Raw genomic sequence first — 21,408 nt, forward strand, 5'->3', positions numbered from 1 at the left:
GCCCCCCCCCCTGCAGTGCACATGGTTTTGCCCAACTGCTAAAAATGTTCCTGCTGCGATCAACTTGGAATTACCCCCAAAATAAAAAAAATTGATTGCAATGATTATTATTAATAAATTGGTAGTGTTTGAATTGTGCACCTGCTACTTTTGTTTTTGTATGCAGTATTACGGAAGGGTGGTCTTCAGTATGCCGACTGACGGGATCCTGGCGCACAGTATACCGGCGCTGGGATCCCGACAGCCGGCATACCGACACTTATTCTCCCTCGTGGGGGTCCATGACCCCCCTGGAGGGAGAATAAAATAGCGTGGCGAGCGCAGCGAGCCCGCAAGGGGCTCATTTGCGCTCACCACACTGTCGGTAAGCCGACGGTCGGGCTCCCGGCGCTGGTATGCTGGTCGCCGGGAGCTCGACCGCCGGCATACCATAGTGAACCCTTACGGAAAGGTCTCTGCAGGGTCGCACCTATCGTTACCGGTGTGCACTCCAGGACCCCTCCCCTGTATACCTTATGCTGTGTGTTTACATACACAATAGAAGGCCAGAGACCCCTTCTGCTTGGTGGTAGCCCCACGCCCACCTGTCCTATATATTGGTTTTATTTAGGTTCCTGACATTTCTTAGACTGCATGCAGAGCAAGGTGAGTCCTGCACAAATGTATATCCAATTATCAGATGGGGGGTGGATTTCTGGGGTGTGGGGCCCTCATGACTTCTGTGGCTGTTTGGCCTCAGGAGCAACACAGATTAACACTTATTTTCATATTTACTTTCATCCCTATCATGTGTTTTGTTTCAATGTAACTAATTTCTCACTTTCACTTCTCACTATTTTATTTCTCACCTCGTTACCGCTCACTAATTTACCCCTGCTGTTTTCAGCAGCCTCTCTCACTAACCTATCTTCACTTTTTTCATTATATATTTTTCACTTTAGTGTTGCCCTGGGGTCACTCAGCTGCTTAATTTTGGGTTGTCCCGTGCCCTAGATTTGTACACCCCCAAAATATTAGGTACTTGCCCGACTAATGAGCTCACATGGACGTGGTGGGCAAGCCATTACTTATGGCCATAACTATGCGAAGAACCTCGCTCAAAATGCAAAATTTTATTGCAATGATTATTATTAATGAATTGGTAGTGTTTGAATTGTGCACCTGCAATCTTTGATTATGTGAACTCTCATCAGTGATCTCAGAGTAGAAAGGGTGATCGTTTTTCTACCATCATACCACACTGTATACACCCGAATCCATCTGATCTTGGAAGCTAAACAGTGTTGGGCTTGGTCAGTACTTGGATGGGAGACCTCCTAGGAAGACCCAGTTTAGTAGATTCTGGAGTATTCAGTATACTCTGTGCCTAACACTGACAGCAGATTCACGGTCTTTTCTGTACAATGTGTACTTTGAATTTTTCTATACTTTCAAATATTTTTTGGGGTGGCCAGTGTTGAATTGTTATGTTAATTGGTAACATTAAATGTGTAAATTCTTTTGTAGATCAATATATGAATAGGGGTTATTTAACCCTAATTTTCAATCAATGAAATTTGAATAATTTTCCTAAGCATACCCGTGAGTCTTCATCATACTGACCCAGTTTGGGTCTTGATCACCTATATCTACATCTGGTCTCCATAATATGTGTTAGGACCGAGTGTTTTTGCGAATCCATTAACCCTGGACCAACCGAAGGTGTAGGTGCTGGGGTATGATGAAAACAGGGAGGATGAAGAAAGTTCTGTTTCATATATTTATTAAAGGCAACAATTACAGTAAGTTGTTAAATGACAGTTATTAGTCACCATCTGTATACTGACGTTTTGCAATGAATGGTATAATGATAAGCAGAAACAGTCTTAAAGATGCATTGAAGAAATGTTCATACAACTGAGTTTAAATAGGCTTGTGCATGAAAGAAGAATTGTCCAAATGAAGCAATGATTGGTGCCAAACTGTAAGGAGTGTTAACTGGATATTGTAGACATAAATGAATATGTAGAAATGTAGAGACTTGTATTGAAGCTTAAAGGTTAAACTGGAAGGCTGTGAAGAATTGTCCTTGATTGCAGCAACAAGGAAAATGCAACACTGAATGGAATACTTGCAAGTTGTGAAGATAACACTTGAAGCACTGTGAAACTGCAGCAGACGACAATGGTGAAGAATGAGTTAGACTGGATGATGAGAGAACGAGAACCAGGATGAAGTGGAAACTTCCACAGACTGTGATTATAGCAGGCAGTCACTGAACAGAGAAACCTCACACGGGACTCTGGGGATTCCACTTGTTGCCACTTGGAGAGCGATTAACTGACAGCACAGCAGGGAGCTGGTGGATCTCTTGCGGTGAAGGCTGCAGGCAGACCCCTGGGAGCGGAGGCAATATCAGGACCACTGGAACAACACAGGATATCATGGGGAGAGCACAGAGTTAGGGCACAGAGTAGAAACAACAAAGCACTGGCTCAGAGTAACATAATCCCAGCCTACTTGGAGGCAGCACAAGCACAGGATTGGCTAACACTTACCCACAGGTGTTTCACAAGTGCTCTCAGGTGCTCATTTGGTCTCCAACATGGTCACCTACTATACTGCAGACACAGCGGCGTCTTCGGCCATTCGGTCCATGCACTCCCGGCTCCCAGAACCTGCATCATTTCTGCAAATGACCACGCCGCATCCCCACACGGCCGCACAGCACCACGAGCAACCCGCACCAGCAACGGACGGATCCCAGAACCCACAGTGGTGAGTGATCGGTTCATGACCATATGGTTTTACCCTGAATATTGTAATGGAGAGGCCATTGATGCTAATATTTTAACTTTTGTATATTGTTTATGTGTTTACATGTCTGTTCAGGATACAGCAAGTGGAATTATCATTTTATAATACACTAACACAATTTAATATGTTTTAACTTTACAATAATCTAGTCTTCGTTTTACTAATTCTAAGAGTGCACCCAGAAAAGAGTCTTTTTAGGCTGACAGTACCAACACAAGCATCCAAGTGCCGCCCCCAAACAAGTTCCGCCCCTAGGCACAAGCCTCACATGCCTAATGGGAAATTCGCTACTGAATGACAGGTGCATATAATGTGGAGATCTTATTAACCATCTTTAAAAAGTCAGCTGATCGAGAAAGGTGGCAAGAGATCAAGTGGACAAGGCTTATACTTATTCTGAGTGTTTCATACAAAACCTTAAATTTTGACCCAGAACCTGCGACTGTCCAGGACTATAATAAACTTAGGGGGTTATTCAGAGTTGTTAACAAACCAAAAAAAGTTAGCAATTGGGCAAAACCATGTTGCACTGCTGGTGGGGCAGATGTAGTATGTGCAGAGAGAGTACAGGTGTGTACACACGGTGAGCTTTATCCTTGCGATTTTGACAATATAGTCAAAATTGAAAGGAAAGTTAGTGCAAATCGCAAGGTGTTAGCCACCTTGTGATACCGATGCGATCCCGATGCGCAGTCCCATGGGGTCAGTATCGCAAGGTTAGATAGACTGTGCATGCAAGTCAATTTTGACGATCTAGTACTAAAGTATAGTCAAAATTGGCACTTAGTCAAAATTGCACATAGCCAATATTGCATAGCCAAAATTTCACCGTGTGTATGCGCCTTTATATTTGAGTGGGTAATGTTGTTTCTGTGCATGGTAAATACTGGCTGCTTTATTTTTACACTGCAATTTAGATTTCTGTTTGAACACACCCCACCCAAATTGCTAACTTTTTTGGTTTGCTAACAACTCAGAATAACCTTCTTAAAGATGGTATCCTTGCTCAACTATTGATAGATCACATGGCAGCAGAGAGCCAATTGGAGAAAAAGGGCAATGCTTTGGAACATGTAATAGGGGTACTAAGTGAGTGCGAAAAACAAATAAGGTCTCTGCTGTCTATGACAGAGAAACATTGGACCATTGATAGCAAACCATAGACCTTTGCTAAATATTGATGCCCAACTGTTACGAACCGCTGTTGCGGCAGTCACTTAGTAACACGAACGCCGTGTCATTAGCTGGCTGCTTCAGGCTACTGATCAGTCCTGGAGTGATAAAGTTTGAAGCACTGGGCTGATCTGCACTGTCAGGTGCTGTAATCATGCAGGCTGAGTTCTCTGTGATGTCAGCACTCAGCTGGTTCCAGTCAACTAATCAGCTGCTTATAAATAGGATTTCTTTTTGTTGGTGATAGTTTCATGTAGGGTGTGTCATTCGACCTGGAAAACTACTTGAAAGATTCTGTTAAGAACTTTGGAAAGACTCCGTCTGGCATCCTCTAGGAAGATCTTGTTGATTCACAGCTCCAAAAAGGTCCTATGCTGATTCGGTCAGGAAAGATTCTAAAGCTAATCTTGGGAGAAAGATTCAAGTTTGTTTCTGTGCTTGTATGAGAGATTCTACTGGGCGAACTTTGGGAAGGTCTGTTCTTGCCTAATCTGCTGGAGGATTCTGTTGTGCTAACAGCTCCAGAAAGGTCCAGTGGATTCTGGTCCAGAAGATCCCTGTTATTCTCTGATAGAAAGACTCCTGCCGCTTCTGTGGTGAAAGATTCCATTTGGAAGGATTCTGGAAAGACCTTGTGCTGCGTGTCCATTGGAGGATCCTGTCGTTACCATCTCCAGGAAGGTTCGGTGGAGTCCTGTTCAAGGAGATTTTCAGAGCACCTGGTGGAAAAATTCATCATAGTTCCAATCCATGTTTTGTCCAGATCACTCGTGTCTGTGTCATCTGTGTCTGTCCTGGGATTCCTGTCACCAGTCAAGCTAAGTCCTGGTTTATTTATTATCCATTCCAGTTGCCTTGCCGTGTCTTGTCATATTTGTACCGGCCATTGACTGTGATTCCGTGACTGTGCTTAGCCCTTCTGGCATATACCCTATTTACCACCTTGAGGGTAATCCTAGTGACTAGTTTACAGTTGCACCTTCAGCAGCTGTATTGTGGTGTTTTCCTGCCATCTAGCACCACCTAGCATTTCTCTGTCTGTTGTATAAGTATCTACTGCCCGGAGGCAATAAGACCTGGGGGTGGCCTAAGTACCGGTGTGCCTGCTTGCACTAAGGGAACAACGGGTCATTGCTATAGGCAGAAGACCCTCCACTGAGGGGCTCTAGTTACTTATCCTGCAGTACAGGGTTCCCTAACATTATCACCAACCCAAAACATTACTGGTGTGAAGATGGAAGCCGGAGATATAAGTCCAGTGCAAGTGCTAGCAAACCAAATCAGGGCACTCTCTGAGGTACGCACCTCCAGTTCAGGTGTCAGTTCCCAAGCCAAAGTTACCTCTCCCTGATAGGTTTGAGGGGGACCCGAAAAATTTCATACATTTTAGGGAAGCCTGCAAACTGTATTTCAGACTAAGACCAGTGTCTTCCAGCTCTGAGGTTCAACGGTGGGTGTGGTTATGTCATTATTACGAGGTGCTCCACAGACCTGGGCTTTTGGGTTGGATGCCCAGAGTCCGACGTTATTTACTGTGGACGCCTTCTTCAAAGCTATGGGTCTATGATATGATGACCCTGACCATGCAGCATCTGCTGAAGCTAACCTTCATACCTTACGGCAAGGTAAAGGTACTGCTGAGGAGTACTTCACAGAGTTCAGGCGCTGGGCTTCAGACTCAGATTGGAATGATGCAGCTTTGAAAAGCCAATTTCAGCTGGGGTTGTCGGACCAGGTTAAAGATATCCTGGTGTACCATCCAACCCCTGAAACCCTGGATGCTCTTATGCACTTAGCCGTCAAGGTCAACAGGTGCATAAGGGAACGTGTCCAGGAGAAACAGGGTCGCCCCACCGAACACCTTCCTACGCCTCATATCCCTCCAGAGGACGCTATTGAGCCTATGCAGATTGGGGCTCATAGGTTGTCTGGTGCAGAGAGAGATAGGAGGAGAAGGGCTGGTCTCTGCCTTCATTGTGGTGGTAGGGGACATATTGCTCAACATTGCCCAATTAAGCCAGGAAATGCGAGAGTCTAGGCAAAGAGGAAGAGGTTCTTCTAGGCACATATCTGTCCTTCCACGGATTCGTTGCTTGTACCGGCTAAACTGGAGGTTGAGGGAGATTCTTTCTCAGTCTCTGCCCTTGTGGACAGTGGGGCAGGTGGTAATTTCCTGGACTTTGACCTTGCCCACACCTTAAAGAATGCCCCTGTCAAGATGGAAACTACAGTCTCAGTTTGTGGTCTGGACGGTAAACCCCTGTTGGATGGCAAGATCCAGTGGAGTACTCCACCAATCCAACTTACTATTGGGGTTTTACATTCTGAGACCATTAGTTTCTATCTTGTTCGCAGCCCCTTGGTCCCTTTGGTATTAGGATATCCTTGGCTCAGATGCCATGATCCTGGGTTTTCTTGGGTTACTTGTGAATTGCTGGAGTGGGGTTCCTCTTGCTCTGCCAATTGTCTAGCTAGGGTGAGTCCTTGTACCATTCAACATGAACCTGTATTTGTCAATTCTGTTTGAATCAGGATAGATGAGCGAGGTTCGGTTTTACTCGGTTTTACTCGGTTTTACTCGGTTCTCAAAACGGCATCTTATTGGCTATCCAAAACACGTGACATCCGTGAGCCAATAAGATGCCGTTTTGAGAACCGAGTAAAACCGAGTAAAACCGAGTAAAACCGAATCCGCTCATCACTAGATAAAACCACTTTACCAGCACAGTAGAAAGAGTATAGTGATGTGTTTTCTAAAAAAGATGCTGATACCTTTCCTCCTCGCCGCCCTTATGATAGCTCCATTGAGTTACTGCCAGGAGCACATTTGCCCAAAGGTCGGTTGTACTCCTTATCTATCCCTGAAACCCAGTCTATGGAGGAGTACATCCAGGAGAATTTAGAGAAAGGGTTCATTCAGCATTCTAGATGCCCGGTGGGAGCAGGGTTCTTTTTTGTGGGCAAGAAGGATGGTGGGTTGAGGCCTTGCATTGACTTTAGGGAAATTAATAACATCACGGTGAAGAACACCTATCCTTTACCCTTAATATCTGTCCTGTTCAATTAGCTCAGAGGGACACTATATTTTCTAAAATTGATCTCAGAGGGGCTTATAATTTGATTTGTATAAAAGAGGGTGATAAATGGAAGACAGCTTTTAATACTCATTCTGGGCACTATTTAATACTCATTCTGGTTATGCCATTTCAGTTATCTAACGCTCCAGCTGTCTTCCAAGACTTCATTAATGATGTACTACGTGATTTTCTAGGTAGATTTGTGGTCATTTATCTGGATGATATCTTGATCTACTCCACTTCCATCTCACAGCATAGAATTCAGGTCAAGGCTGTGTTGCAGAAACTCAGGGAACACCAGTTCTATGCTAAGCTTGAAAAGTGTGAGTTCAAGGTTCCCAATATATCATTCCTTGGGTACATAATTTCTCCCAAAGGCTTTGCTATGGACCTAGTCAAAGTTCAGGCCATCCAGGACTGGGTTCATCCAGTAAACCTTACCAAGGCTTTGCAGCGTTTCCTAGAGTTTGCAAATTATTACAGAATGTTTATCCATAAGTTCTCGGATATCGCTGCTCCTATTGTAGCCCTCACAAAGAAAGGAGCTGACCCTGGGGTTTGGTCAACTGAAGCGCTGCAAGCCTTTGAGAGTCTAAAATGGTTTATTTCCGCTCCAGTTCTCAGGCACCCTAATCCAGATTTACCATTCATTGTGGAAGTGGATGCCTCTGAGGTTGGAGTAGGAGCCATACTCTCTGTTATGAACCACAAGCAGTGGTTCATTCCTGTTACTTTGTGTTCATGTATTTTGAATTATAGTTCTGTTTTACATGCCAGGATTTCCCCTGTACCTGTTTAGAAGACTCTTGTTGGCCGCCAGTGGTGAGTCTGTGTAATTGCAGCCTGTTTTCTATGGGTTAATTCTCACCTGCAGGTGTTTGTGCAATTACCTTGTGCCTGGCTTCCAGCCATCCTGATTGGGGCATGTTCCCTTATTAGCTAGCTAACTCTACAGTTCTGAGCTGGTGATAGACGTTCTGTTAAGATACCTGTATGTTCCTGAATAGAGTCTTGTCCAGTATTGCATCTGTATCCAGGTCCTGTCTGATACTGGAATCCTGTGCACTCGGCTCTGGCAGAGTCCAGAGCCTCCTGTGAGCTGTTCCTGCCCTGGTGTGTTCCTGTGATCCAGTAGCCCTGAGTCCAGAGTCCTGAGTCCTGGTGTCCGGAGCCTGTTAAAGATATCTGTCCGACTTTCCTGTTATGTGAGCCTGTGACTGTGGCTTTGGGGTTCCCGTCCGTCCGCCTGTGTGCACACCGGTGTTGTGAGTAGCGGCTTTGCCACACCTTACAGACTTGGCCGTATCTGTCCAATATATTTGCTTTGGATTTTCTGCAGAGGGATCTGCGTATGCTGTCATCGCCGGTACACAGTAGTATTGTGTCGGTGTGTGGACAGCATTTCCTTTGTTGTTGTTTGTCTTGGCGGCTGAGCCGCACATACTTTTGTTTGAGTTCTGCAGTTGCCCCTAATTCAAGTTTCTGTTTAGTTAGAGGTTCCCCTCGTTCTCGCCCCATCTCAGTTTACGCCTTTTCTCCAATTAAGAGCGGGGGGCATCGGAGTTGGGCAAACATAATCCGCCCTTCAAACGCGGCTGCCGTGGGCCCAAGCAAACATAGTCTCGCAGGCGTAGACTGACCAAGCGGGGTGGAACAACGGAGTCAGGGTTTATGTAGGGGTTGCTGCTGAACTACGTTCCTAGTCGCAGCATTACGTTCCTGTACTTGGGGCTCATCCACCCAGTTTCAGGAGTACCAAGTACAGTGAACGTAACATTATCACCAGCCATACAACAAAAAAGAAACAAAGCTAAATATTGTTTTTTTTCTTTTTTGGTCCAGTCTGGTGTTTAGAATCCAGTCCATTGTTTAGAATCCAGTCCGGTGTTTAGAATCCAGTCTGGTGTTTAGAATCCAGTCTGGTGTTTAGAATCCAGTCTGGTGTTTAGAATCCAGTCTGGTGTTTAGAATCCAGTCTGGTGTTTAGAATCCAGTCCGGTGTTTAGAATCCAGCCCAGTCTTGTCTTGTCTAGTTCAGAATCCAGCCTAGTCTTGTCTTGTTCAGAATCCAGCCCAGTCTTGTCTTGTTTTGTTCAGAATCCAGACTAGTCTTGTCTTGTTCAGAATCCAGCCCAGTCTTGTCTAGTTCAGAATCCAGCCCAGTCTTGTCTGTCTAGTTTGGAATCCTCCTATGCCTACTATGCAAGCCCTACAGGTGTCTCGATCAGCCCTGAACTCTGCTTTCAGTGCTTTGAGACCTGAGAGGCTGGAAGTTTTGCAGCAATCCTTAAAGCAACTGCAAAACCTTCTGACCAAGATTTTGCTTATCTTGCCAGAAGTTGTTGAGAGTACATCTATCTCTAAAGAGACTCTTGCTCACAATATTGTGACAAGAGAATCCTCAGGTATGGTTGGAGAAAAAAGGATTAAAAGTTTTCTGCGACCCAGGCTCTCAGAAGAGGAGCGTCTGCATCGCAGAAACTTAAATTTATGCCTCTATTGTGGGGGTTTAGGCCACTATCTGCAGACCTGTGAGTTGCGCAAGCCAAAGTGTGGCGACAAGTCCTGCCCTCTGGCCAAGTTGATTCAGGATTCAAGACGTACTCCTGTCTCTACTGTTGGCAGAGGTACTTGTCACAAAACCCACACTAAAAAACACTCTGTCCTATAATTGGGGTCCTTGAGCTAGGGAGCCCCATTATAGATTCAGGAACCAAAGGAGAATGTTTCTCTCCTCTCTTGACTTTCCTGTTGAATCAGAGTTGCAAACCCCGGTAGTGGAATCTCTGAGTCCTGAAGCGGTGCCCGATGCCCAGGGTCCTGAAGCGGTGCCCGATGCCCAGGGTCCTGGAGCGGTGCCTGATGCTCGGGGTCCTGGAGTGGTGCCTGATGCTCGGGGTCCTGGAGTGGTGCCTGATGCTCGGGGTCCTGGAGTGGTGCCTGATGCTCAGGGTCCTGGAGTGGTGCCTGATGCCCGGGGTCCTGGAGTGGTGCCTGATGCTCAGGGTCCTGGAGTGGTGCCTGATGCTCAGGGTCCTGGAGTGGTGCCTGATGCTCAGGGTCCTGGAGTGGTGTCTGATGCTCTGGGTCCTGGAGTTGTGCCCGATGCTCTGGGTCTAGGAGCGGTGCCCGATGCTCTGGGTCTAGGAGCGGTGCCCGATGCTCTGGGTCTAGGAGCGGTGCCCGATGCTCTGGGTCTAGGAGCGGTGCCCGATGCTCTGGGTCTAGGAGCGGTGCCCGATGCTCTGGGTCTAGGAGCGGTGCCCGATGCTCCGGGTCGAAGAGGGACATCGAATATAATAGCTCAGGTGTCAATCCCGGAAGGGATCTTAGAAGCCTTTACCCCAAGTAGGGGCTTTAAAGGCGCAACCCCAGAAAGGGTATTTAGAGCTATAGCTCCAGAAGGGAACTTGAGAAGTACAACCCCAGAAGGGATCTTTGAAGCTATGTCCCCAGGTGGGGTCTCGAGAGGCACAGCCCCAGAGAAGGGTCTAGAGGTCGCTTCCCCAGGAAAGGACTCAAGAGGCATAGCAAAAGTCCCGGAGGTCATAATCCCGGGAGAAGTCTCGATAATTATCGACTCAGGGAGGGAGCCTGATGGTCCGGTCCAAGAGAGGGAGCCCGGCGGTCCGGTCCCAGAGAGGGAGCCTGGCGGTCCGGTCCCAGAGAGGGAGCCCGGCGGTCCGGTCCCAGAGAGGGAGCCCAGCGGTCTGGTCCCACAGAGAGAGCCAGACGGTCCGGTCCCAGCGAGGTTCCCAAAGGCCACTGCCCCAGCGGGGTTCCCGAAGGCCACTGCCCCAGCGGGGTTCCCGAAGGCCACTGCCCCAGCGCGGGGTTCCTGAAGGCCACTGCCCCAGCGGGGGTTCCTGAAGGCCACTGCCCCAGCGGGGTTCCCAAAGGCTACTGCCCCAGCGGGGTTCCCGAAGGCCACTGCCCCAGCAGGGTACCCGAAGGCAACTGCCCCAGAGGGGGTTCCAAAGGCCACTGCCCCAGAGGGGGTTCCGAAGGCCCCTGCCCCTGTTGGGGTTCCGAAGGCCACTGCCCCTGTTGGGGTTCAGAAAGTCACTGCCCCTGGTGGGGTTCAGAAAGTCACTGCCCCTGGTGGGGTTCAGAAAGTCACTGCACCTGGTGGGGTTCAGAAAGTCACAGCCTCGAGTAAGGTCTGTAGTGACTTGGTCACAGTGAAGCACTCCAGCCAGTCAGCACAAAAATCACAGCCTATTACCATTGCTGCTGGGTGTGCTTTCCTGTCTTCTCCCTACAGGAATTCTCCTAAAGTTTCAGTACCTAGGGGAATGGAACCAATTTATGGTCTGTTCTCAGATTCTGAAACTGATGAGATTTCTTATGTGCCTGGGCATTCTAGTAGGAAACGGAAGAATCATCTGACTGCTCGACCTATATATTTTGAAGATTTTTTTGAGCCAGAGATGTCTTCCTTTCCTGGTGTCTCCAAGCAGGCACAGGGGAAAAATAAAAATAAATATTGCTGACTCTTGCCTTGTAACAAAAAAAAATATATATTTTTCTTCCTGTCTTGTGTCCAATGGCCACCGTCAAGGGGGGGCACTGTTACAAGCTGTTGCCACAGCTTGTTTCTGTTTTCTTGCCTGTTAGACCAGTGTGTCAGGTTTTTTTTAATGTATCCCTTGTTTTGGAAAACCTGAATTTTGGGGTCCGTTGACCCCTCCTCAAGAAGGGGGGGTACTGTTATGAGCCACGGCAGTGGCTCATTCCTGTTTTGCAGTTTGGTTATGTATTTTATGTTATTCTTCTGTTTCTGTTCCCCTTGGCTTTTATGGGGTGTCCGGAGTTTCACCCTTAAGGAGAGGGTACTGTTATGAACCACAAGCAGTGGTTCATTCCTGTTACTTTCTGTTCATGTATTTTGTATTATAGTTCTGTTTTACATGCCAGGATTTCCCCTGTACCTGTTTAGAAGACTCTTGTTGGCCGCCGGTGGTGAGTCTGTGTAATTGCAGCCTGTTTTCTATGGGTTAATTCTCACGTGCAGGTGTTTGTGCAATTACCTTGTGCCTGGCTTCCAGCCATCCTGATTGGGGCATGTTCCCTTATTACCTAGCTAACTCTGCAGTTCTGAGCTGGTGATAGACATTCTGTTAAGATACCTGTATGTTCCTGAATAGAGTCTTGTCCAGTATTGCCCTGAGTCCTGGTGTCCGGAGCCTGTTAAAGATATCTGTCCGACTTTCCTGTTATGTGAGCCTGTGACTGCGGCTTTGGGGTTCCCGTCCATCCGCCTGTGTGCACACCGGTGTTGTGAGTAGCGGCTTTGCCGCACCTTACGGCCTTGACCGTATCTGTCCGTTATATTTGCTTTGGATTTTCTGCAGAGGGTTATGCGTATGCTGTCATCGCCGGTACACAGTAGTATTGTGTCGGTGTGTGGACAGCATTTCCTTTGTTGTTGTTTGTCTTGGCGGCTGAGCCGCACATACTTTTGTTTGAGTTCTGCAGTTGCCCCTAATTCGGGTTTCTGTTTAGTTAGAGGTTCCCCTTGTTCTCGTCCCATCTCAGTTTACGCCTTTTCTCCAACTAAGACCGGGGGGGCATCGGAGTTGGGCAAACATAATCCGCCCTTCAAACGCGGCTGCCGTGGGCCCAAGCAAACATAGTCTCGCAGGCGTAGACTGACCAAGCGGGTGGAACAACGGAGTCAGGGTTTCTGTAGGGGTTGCTGCTGAACTCCGTTCCTAGTCGCAGCATTACTTTCCTGTACTTGGGGCTCATCCGCCCAGTTTCAGGTGTACCAAGTACTGTGAACGTAACACTCTCACAGGAGAAACCAGGGGAACGCAAATTACATCCTTGTGCGTTCCTCTCTAGGAAATGTAACTCCACTGAGGCCAATTATGACATCGGCAACAGGGAGTTATTAGCCGTCAAATGGGCATTCGAGGAATGTTGGAATTGGTTAGAGGGGGCTAAGCACAAAGTCACTGTCATTACTGACCATAAAAACCTCCTCTATATTAAGGCAGCTCGGAGACTGAATTCCAGACAGGCACGATGGGCCTTATTCTTAACCCGGTTCGATTTCACAATCACCTTTCGATCGGGCTATAAGAACATCAAGGCAGACACGTGGCACGCAGTTTTCTTGGTGAACACCAGATGGAAATCACTCCTCTGCCCATTCTCCCTTCTTCTCATATCTGTTTGGGAGTCACTTAGACTCCCAAACAAATTGTCTCAGATTCAGGTGGCACAATCCCAGGTTCCAATTGAGACTCAAGTGGGGCGCTTATTTGTGCCTTCAGTTCTGAGAAGAACAGTTATAGCAGAGTTCCACGAGAAGAAGACAGCCAGACATCCAGGAGTAGCCAAGGCATTGGAGTTGTTGTCCCGTGTGGTTTGGTGGCCAACCTTGTCAAGAGACACCAAGGAATTTGTGAAGATCTGCCCAGTCTGTGCCCAACACAAATCTCTTAGATGCCTTCCTTCTGGTCAGCTGATGTCATTAGAGATTCCCAAGAGGCCCTGGACACACATCTCGATGGTCTTTGTGGTGGAGTTACCTAAGTCCTCGAGTTGTAACACCATCTGGGTTTCCCTCCTGGACTTTGTTAAAACCATTGATATATTTGAAAGTTTCTATCATGTGCCCCCTTTCCCTTCTCTGCTCCAAACTATACATATTGTGATTTATTTATTTATTTAGTCTTTCTGGGTATGTTTTGTGATGTAGGCCATGCACCATTTTAGTTGCCCTTCTTTATACAGTCTCTAATGTATTAATATCCTTTTGAAGATATGGCCTCCAGAATTGAAAACAGTATTCTAGATGAGGCCATACCAATGACCTATACAATGGCATTATTACTCTTTCTGCTGCTGATTCCTCTCCCAATGCAGCCAAGCATCTGACTAGCCTTCCTCAGTGCTTTGTTACATTGCTTACCTGTCTTTAAGTCACCTGAAATAGTGACTCCTAGATCCCTTTCCTCCTCAGTAGTTTCCAGTATAGTGCCATTAATACTATATTTAGCCTTTGGATTTTTGAGACCAAAGTGCATGATTTTTCATTTTTTGGCATTGAACTGTAATTGCCACACTCTTGACCATTCCTCTAGTCTACCTAGATCCTCAGTCATTTGTTTTACCCCACCTGGTGTGTCTACCCTGTTGCATACCTTTGTGTCACCTGCAAAAAGGCATACTTTCCCTTTAATGCCATTTGTAATGTCACCAATAAAGATATTAAAAAGCACTGGTCCAAGTACAGATCCCTGGGGTACTCCACTGGTAACATTTCCCTCCTGTGAATGCACTCCATTTACCACAACTCTGTTTTCTATCCTGCAACCAAGATCTTATCCATTCAATAATCCTAGTATCCAATCCCAAGCTTCCAAGTTTATTTAGCAGTCTGCGATGTGGAACAGTGTCAAAAGCCTTACTAAAGTCTAGATAAGCTATATCCACGGCTCCACCTTTATCCATCACTTTAGTCACACAGTCAAAAAAGTCAATAAGATTTGTTTGACATGATCCCCCCCCCCCCCTTCCCACTGTGAATCCATGCTGTTTGGGATCCTGTAAATTGCTGGATTTGAGATAATCTACAACTCTTTCTTTTAAGAGTGTTTCCATCAATTTCCCTACTACTGATGTAAGACTCAATGGTCGGTAGTTGTTTGCCTCTTCCTTGCTTCCACTTTTGTGCAGTGGGACTACGTTTGCTATTTTCCAGTCTTTTGGAATTACTCCTGTAGCTAATGACTGGTTGAATAATTATGTCAATGGTGCTACAAGCACCTCTTTAAGTTCTTTTAGTATACTTGGATGTGTCATTAGCTGGCTGCTTCAGGCTACTGATCAGTCCTGGAGTGATAAAGTTTGCAGCACGGGCTGATCTGCACTGTGTCAGGTGCTGTAATCATGCAGGCTGAGTTCTCTATGATGGCAGCACTCAGCTGGTTCCAGTCAGCTAATCAGCTCCTTATAAATAGGATTTCCTTTTGCTCAGTCAGTGTTGGTGATAGCTTCATGTAGGCTGTGTCATGTAGAGAAACTACTTGAAAGATTCTGTTAAGATCTTTGGAAAGACTCCATCTGGCATCCTCTAGGAAGATCTTGTCGATTCACAGCTCCAAGAAGGTGCTATGCTGATTCGGTCAGGAAAGATTCTAAAGCTAATCTTGGGAGAAAGATTCAAGTTTGTTTCTGTGCTTGTATGAGAGATTCTACTGGGCTAACTTTGGGAAGGTCTGTTCTTGCCTAATCTGCTGGAGGATTCTGTTGTACTAACAGCTCCAGAAAGGTCCAGTGGATTCAGGTCCAAAAGATCCCTTTTATTCTCTGATAGAGAGACTCATACCTGTCGCTTCTGTGGTGAAAGATTCCATTTGGAAGGATTCTGGAAAGGCCTTGTGCTGCATGTCCATTGGAGGATCCTGTCGTTACCATCTCTAGGAAGGTTCCTGTTCAAGGAGATTCTCAGAACATCTGGTGGAAAGATTCAACATAGTTGCAATCCATATTTTGTCCAGATCACTCGTGTTTGTGTCATCCATATCTGTCCTGGGATTCCTGTTGCCAGTCAAGCTAAGTCCTGGTTTATTTATCATCCTTTCCAGTTGCCTTGCCGTGCCTTGTTATATCTTGTTAAATTCAATAAACTTACAGGAAGAAAAAAGCAAATACCTTAAATACAGAAATGTTCTGGGTGCTGCAACCCTCTAAGTGTGTGTGTGTGAAACCTCTATGAAATGCGTACACATTGCGTAAGCACACTGTCACGCTGTAAGCACAAAGTAGCTACAAGTGCGGCGGAATATACTTTATAACCCCTAACAGGAAAGCAATGCGACACCAATTGTTATGTAATGTTGTGGTCCAACCCAGCAACAAATATTTACTCAAAAGGGGGGTACAACAGAAATACAATAACACTAGAGAAAAGGCTACAATCAATGGATACATACGTTTGTTCGCCTGCGCAACCCGGTTCCGGTCTTCAGTCAATCTGGATATATGACCTTCAGAGAATAGACTGAGGCCAGCCAGGAGGCTTGGTTTTGTACAATGGTCCAAAGCATGAAACAAAGGAAACTGTAATCTCTTCTTTCATAGGTCAAAGAGCTGGTCATTTACAGTACATGAGGGGTCATAGGTTAGTTTGAACAGGTGGGCGATGCTTAGTCCAGGTGTACTTGCAGATGTCTTCCACTGGGTTCCCACCGAATATCAAGAGTACAGTACATACAGTGTGATATTAATAATATATTCCTGCGCATATCTATGCCCTTGAAATACTGTACAACTGGATACCAAACACCACCTCCTAACCTAATTCTGTCCCCTCATATCCTGTAAAGTTGAATCCCTCTATTGTTCCATTTCTAAAGTAAATGTAACTTGCTGGTGTGGTGCATGTAAGCTATGTGTAATTATGCACTACGTGGATGAAATGTCAGTTATGTCTTTGTGGCTTTTCCATGCAAATGCGTTTACTACCGTATTTACTCATACCACGCGCTAATACGCAAGGCCTCATGAGCCAATGGCCCTCATTCCGAGTTGATCGCTCGCTAGCTGCTTTTAGTAGCAGTGCAAGCGCTAAGCCGCCACCCACTGGGAGTGTATCTTAGCTTATCAGAAGTGCGAACGAAAGGATCACAGGACGACGGCAACATTTTTTCAACCAGTTTCTGAGTAGCTGCAGACCTACTCCTACCTTGCGATCACTTTAATCTGTTTAGTTCCTGTTTTGACGTCACAAACACGCCCTGCGTTCGGCCAGCCACTCCCCCATTTCCACAGGCATGCCTGCGTTTTTATCTGACATGCCTGCGTTTTTCAGCACACTCCCGGAAAACGGTCAGTTACCTCCCAGAAATGCCCCATTCCTGTCAATCACTCACCGATCAGCAGTGCAACTGAAAAGCGTCGCTAATCCTTCTGTGAAACTGCATCGGCTTTTGTGAAAGTACTTCGCGCGTGCGCAGTGCGCACCATACGCATGCGCAGAAGTCTGGATTTTTTGCCTGATCGCCGCGCTGCGAACAACGGCAGCTAGCGATCAACTCAGAATGACCCCAATGTACGCAGCATGCGGGCATGCACACGCACGGAGGCCACTCTGTGTGGTGTTTGTACTTGATGCATGTGGGTATAATATTTTCGACTTCGACAATCTGTACCGGCCACTGACTGTGATTCCGTGACTGTGCTTAGCCCTTCTGGCATATACCCTATTTACCACCTTGAGAGTAATCCTAGTGACTAGTTTAAAGTTGCACCTTCAGCAGCTGTATTGTGGTGTTTTCCTGCCATCTAGCACCACCTAGCAGTTCTCTGTCTGTTGTATAAGTATCTACTGCCCGGAGGCAATAAGACCTGGGGGTGGCCTAAGTACCGGAGTGCCTGCTTGCACTAAGGGAACAACGGGTCATTGCTATAGGCAGAAGACCCTCCACTGAGGGGCTCTAGTTACTTATCCTGCAGTACGGGGTTCCCTAACACCAGCCCTACCAAGTGGTTACAGCCACAGATCTTCCTAACTTTTAAGGTGGTAGAATATGTTGCTGTGAACTGGTACCCGAGGCCCCTCCATTTTTGAGAAAGTGGGTAAAGCCCAAATACTGCAGACTATTTTGTGGAAAAAGTGGTGAAATATACTGCAGCTAAAGAATTGCTAGATAACATACAGCCGCATTGCTCACAATGGATGCAATGCCGATTTTGTATGCAGTGTAGCAAGTTGTTTCTACTACACATGCATCAGGGTTGCACTGCACACCTGCCACCATGGTCTTGTCATTATGGTCACAGTGAGAATATATTGGCAGTGATAAGTCAGGCAACATTTGGGGGTGGTAATTGGAGGTGGCTACTAACATACATACATTTTGCGCCTGTTTTGGGGGGCATGTAACTGCAACTGTGATCCCATATACAGCCATAATGTCTGCACAGCCATAGGTTACTCAGAAGGTTGCTTATCAACTGATGTGCTTCTGATGGTTGTGTGTCCCTGCACAAGCGGTGGCTTTGAGATGCATCCAATACAAATACTGGCAGCTGTGACATTGGCATATTGTTGCACAGCCACTGCATACACATTCCCAGCTGCGGAAAAATGTGAGGGGAAAAGACGCTTCCTGCAGGCATCTCAAATCTCAGTGCTGCATCCTAAAGTCCATCATCGCTGCTGCATCTGACTCAGAATCAGGCCCAAGATTGTATCTACCCTCATTTAACAATGCTACTCTGGAAAAATGGAGTCTAAAGAGCCCCCTAATGTTCACTGACAAACATTGCAAGGTGGAATGGAGTTAAAGGTTGTGCTCCCCACCCACCCCTCCCTCCCCGACTACACAGGATGATCTTGGTGAGGGAAGTAAGATCACATGTGATCTAAGGCAGTAATTGAAGGTATGAAGAAGCAGTGAGGCAATATGCTAACAGTTCCGGAACACATGAGCACTGCAGTCCCCAATGAAGGGAGGTCCTAGCTAGAGATGTGCAGCTGGCATTTTTCGGGTTTTGTGTTTTGGTTTTGGATTCGGTTCCGCTGTCGTGTTTTGGATTCGGACGCGTTTTGGCAAAACCTCCCTTAAGAATTTTTGTCGGATTCGGGTGTTTTTTTTTTTCAAAAACCCCTCAAAAACAGCTTAAATCATAGAATTTGGGGGTAATTTTGATCCTATAGTATTATTAACCTCAATAACCATAATTTCCACTCATTTCCAGTCTATTCTGAATGCCTCACACCTCACAATATTATTTTTAGTCCTAAAATTTGCACCGAGGTCGCTGGATGACTAAGCTAAGCGACCCAAGTGGGTGGCACAAACACCTGGCACATATAGGGGTGGCACTGCAGTGTCAGACAGGATGGCACTTAAAAAAATACTCCTCAAACAGCACATGATGCAAAGATAAATAAAATAAAAAAAAGAGGTGCAAGATGGAATTGTCCTTGGGCCCTCCCACCCACCTTATGTTGTATAAACAGGACATGCACACCTTAACAAACCCATCATTTTAGCGACAGGGTCTGCCACACGACTGTGGCTGAAATGACTGGTTGGTTTGGGCCCCCACCAAAAAAGAAGCAATCAATCTCTCCTTGCACAAACTGGCTCTACAGAGGCAAGATATCCACCTTATCCTCATCCCCCGATTCCTCACCCCTTTCACTGTGTACATCCCCCTCCTCACAGAGTATTAATTCGTCCCCACTGGAATCCACCATCACAGGTCCCTGTGTACTTTCTGAAGGCAATTGTGATATTTCATCTTCCTCGCAAAGGACTGTTGGACAGTCAATTGCTTACTGGAAGTATTACACGTGGTCTTCCGACTTCCCCTGGGATGAAGATCGACTCCCAGCAGCAACAACAGCAGCAGCAGTAGGCGTTGCACTGCATCGGAGGAATCCCAGTTAGGAGAAGACTCGTCAGACTTGCCAGTGACATGGCCTGCAGGACTATTGGCGTTCCTGTCTAAGGAGGAAATTGACACTGAGGGAGTTGGTGGTGTGGTTTGCAGGAGCTTGGGTACAAGAGGAAGAAGGGATTTAGTTGTCAGTGGACTGCTTCCCCTGTCACCCAAAGTTTTTGAACTTGTCAATGACTTCTGATGAATACGCTCCAGGTGATGTATAAGGGAGGATGTTCCTAGGTGGTTAACGTTCTTACCCCTACTTATTACAGCTTGACAAAGGCAACACACGGCTTGACACCAGTTGTCCGCATTTCTGTTGAAATAATTCCACACGGAAGAGGTGAATTTTTTTTTATTTTGACCAGGCATGTCAATGGCCTTATTCATCCCACGGACAACAGGTGTCTCCCCGGGTGCCTGACTTAAACAAACCACCTCTCCATCAGAATCCTCTTTGTCAATTTCCTCCTCAGCGCCAGCAACACCCATATCCTCATCCTGGTGTACATCAACAGTGACATCTTCAATTTGAATATCAGGAACTGGACTGTGGGTGCTCCTTCCAGCACTTACAGGGGGCGTGCAAATGGTGGAAGGAGCCACCTGTTCCTGTCCAGTGTTGGGAAGATCAGGCATCGCAACCGACACAATTGGACTCTCCTTGGGGATTTGTGATTTAGAAGAATGCACAGTTCTTTGCTGTGCATTTGCCATCTTAACTCTTTTCATTTTTCTAGCAGGAGGATGAGTGCTTCCATCCTCATGTGAAGCTGAACCACTAGCCATGAACATAGGCCAGGGCCTCAGCCGTTCCTTGCTACTCCGTGTCATAAATGGCATATTGGCAACTTTACGCTTCTCCTCAGACGCTTTTAATTTAGATTTTTGGGTCATTTTACTGAACTTTTGTTTTTAGGATTTTACATGCTCTCTACTATGACATTGGGCATCGGCCTTGGCAGACGACGTTGATGGCATTTCATTGTCTCTGCCATGACTAGTGGCAGCAGCTTCAGCACTAGGTAGAAGTGGATCGTGATCTTTCCCTATTTTACCCTCCACATTTTTGTTCTCCATTTTTTAATGTGTGGAATTATATGCCAGTAATATATCTGGAAATAGACGGCAGTAATGTCTGGACTTAGATACCACTTGATAGATACCAGTCACCACTGTGACTGGAATGATGATGACCTATGCACAGTGACAGGACACTACCACAGCACCCTATAGCAGCAAGATGCAGCACAAGACACTGGACTTTTAGTCACCACAATGCAGCACAAGACAATGAGTAGTGATACTGAGCACTGATGAGGATACTAGAACTGACACTGGGCAGCGAGAACAGCACTGGACTACTGTACTGTAGTATTATATACTGGTCACCACAATGCAGCACTGATACTGAGCACAGATATTGAGCACTGTTCAGGATACTAGAACTGACACGGAGCAGCAAGATACAGCAATGGACTACTGTACTGTACTACTATATACTGGTCACCACAATGCAGCACTGATACTGAGCACAGATATTGAGCACTGTTCAGGATACTAGAACTGACACGGAGCAGCAAGATACAGCAATGGACTACTGTACTGTAGTATACTGGTCACCAGAATGCAGCACTGATACTAAATACAGACATTGAGCTGATATTTAGCTGATATTGGGCTATTCAGGCAGAGAACGTAGCCACGTCCTCTCCGCTCAATCTACAATGCACAAGGGAAAATGGCGGCGACGCGCGGCTCTTTATATGGATTCAGAATCTCGCGAGAATCCGACAGCGGGATGATGACGTTTTGCCTCGTTCGGGTTTTGCGAGTAAGGCGGGAAGAACTGAGGCTGGCTCGGACCCGTGTAAACCACATGAAGTTCGGGGGGGTTCGGATCTCTAGTCCTAGCACAGGTAACACTGCAGGAGTTGATAGAAGATTCTCT

At 46.4% G+C, this 21,408-nt stretch overlaps 1 pseudogene; it reads left to right on the top strand.

Annotated features, from left to right (window-relative positions):
• Positions 1-1,222: 1,222 nt before the first annotated feature.
• On the top strand, positions 1,223-1,341 carry LOC134892498 (5S ribosomal RNA; annotated as a pseudogene).
• The last annotated feature ends 20,067 nt before the right edge of the window (positions 1,342-21,408 follow it).

The sequence above is a fragment of the Pseudophryne corroboree genome, chromosome 3 (assembly GCF_028390025.1).
Source record: "Pseudophryne corroboree isolate aPseCor3 chromosome 3, aPseCor3.hap2, whole genome shotgun sequence".
NCBI classification, from domain to species: domain Eukaryota; kingdom Metazoa; phylum Chordata; class Amphibia; order Anura; family Myobatrachidae; genus Pseudophryne; species Pseudophryne corroboree.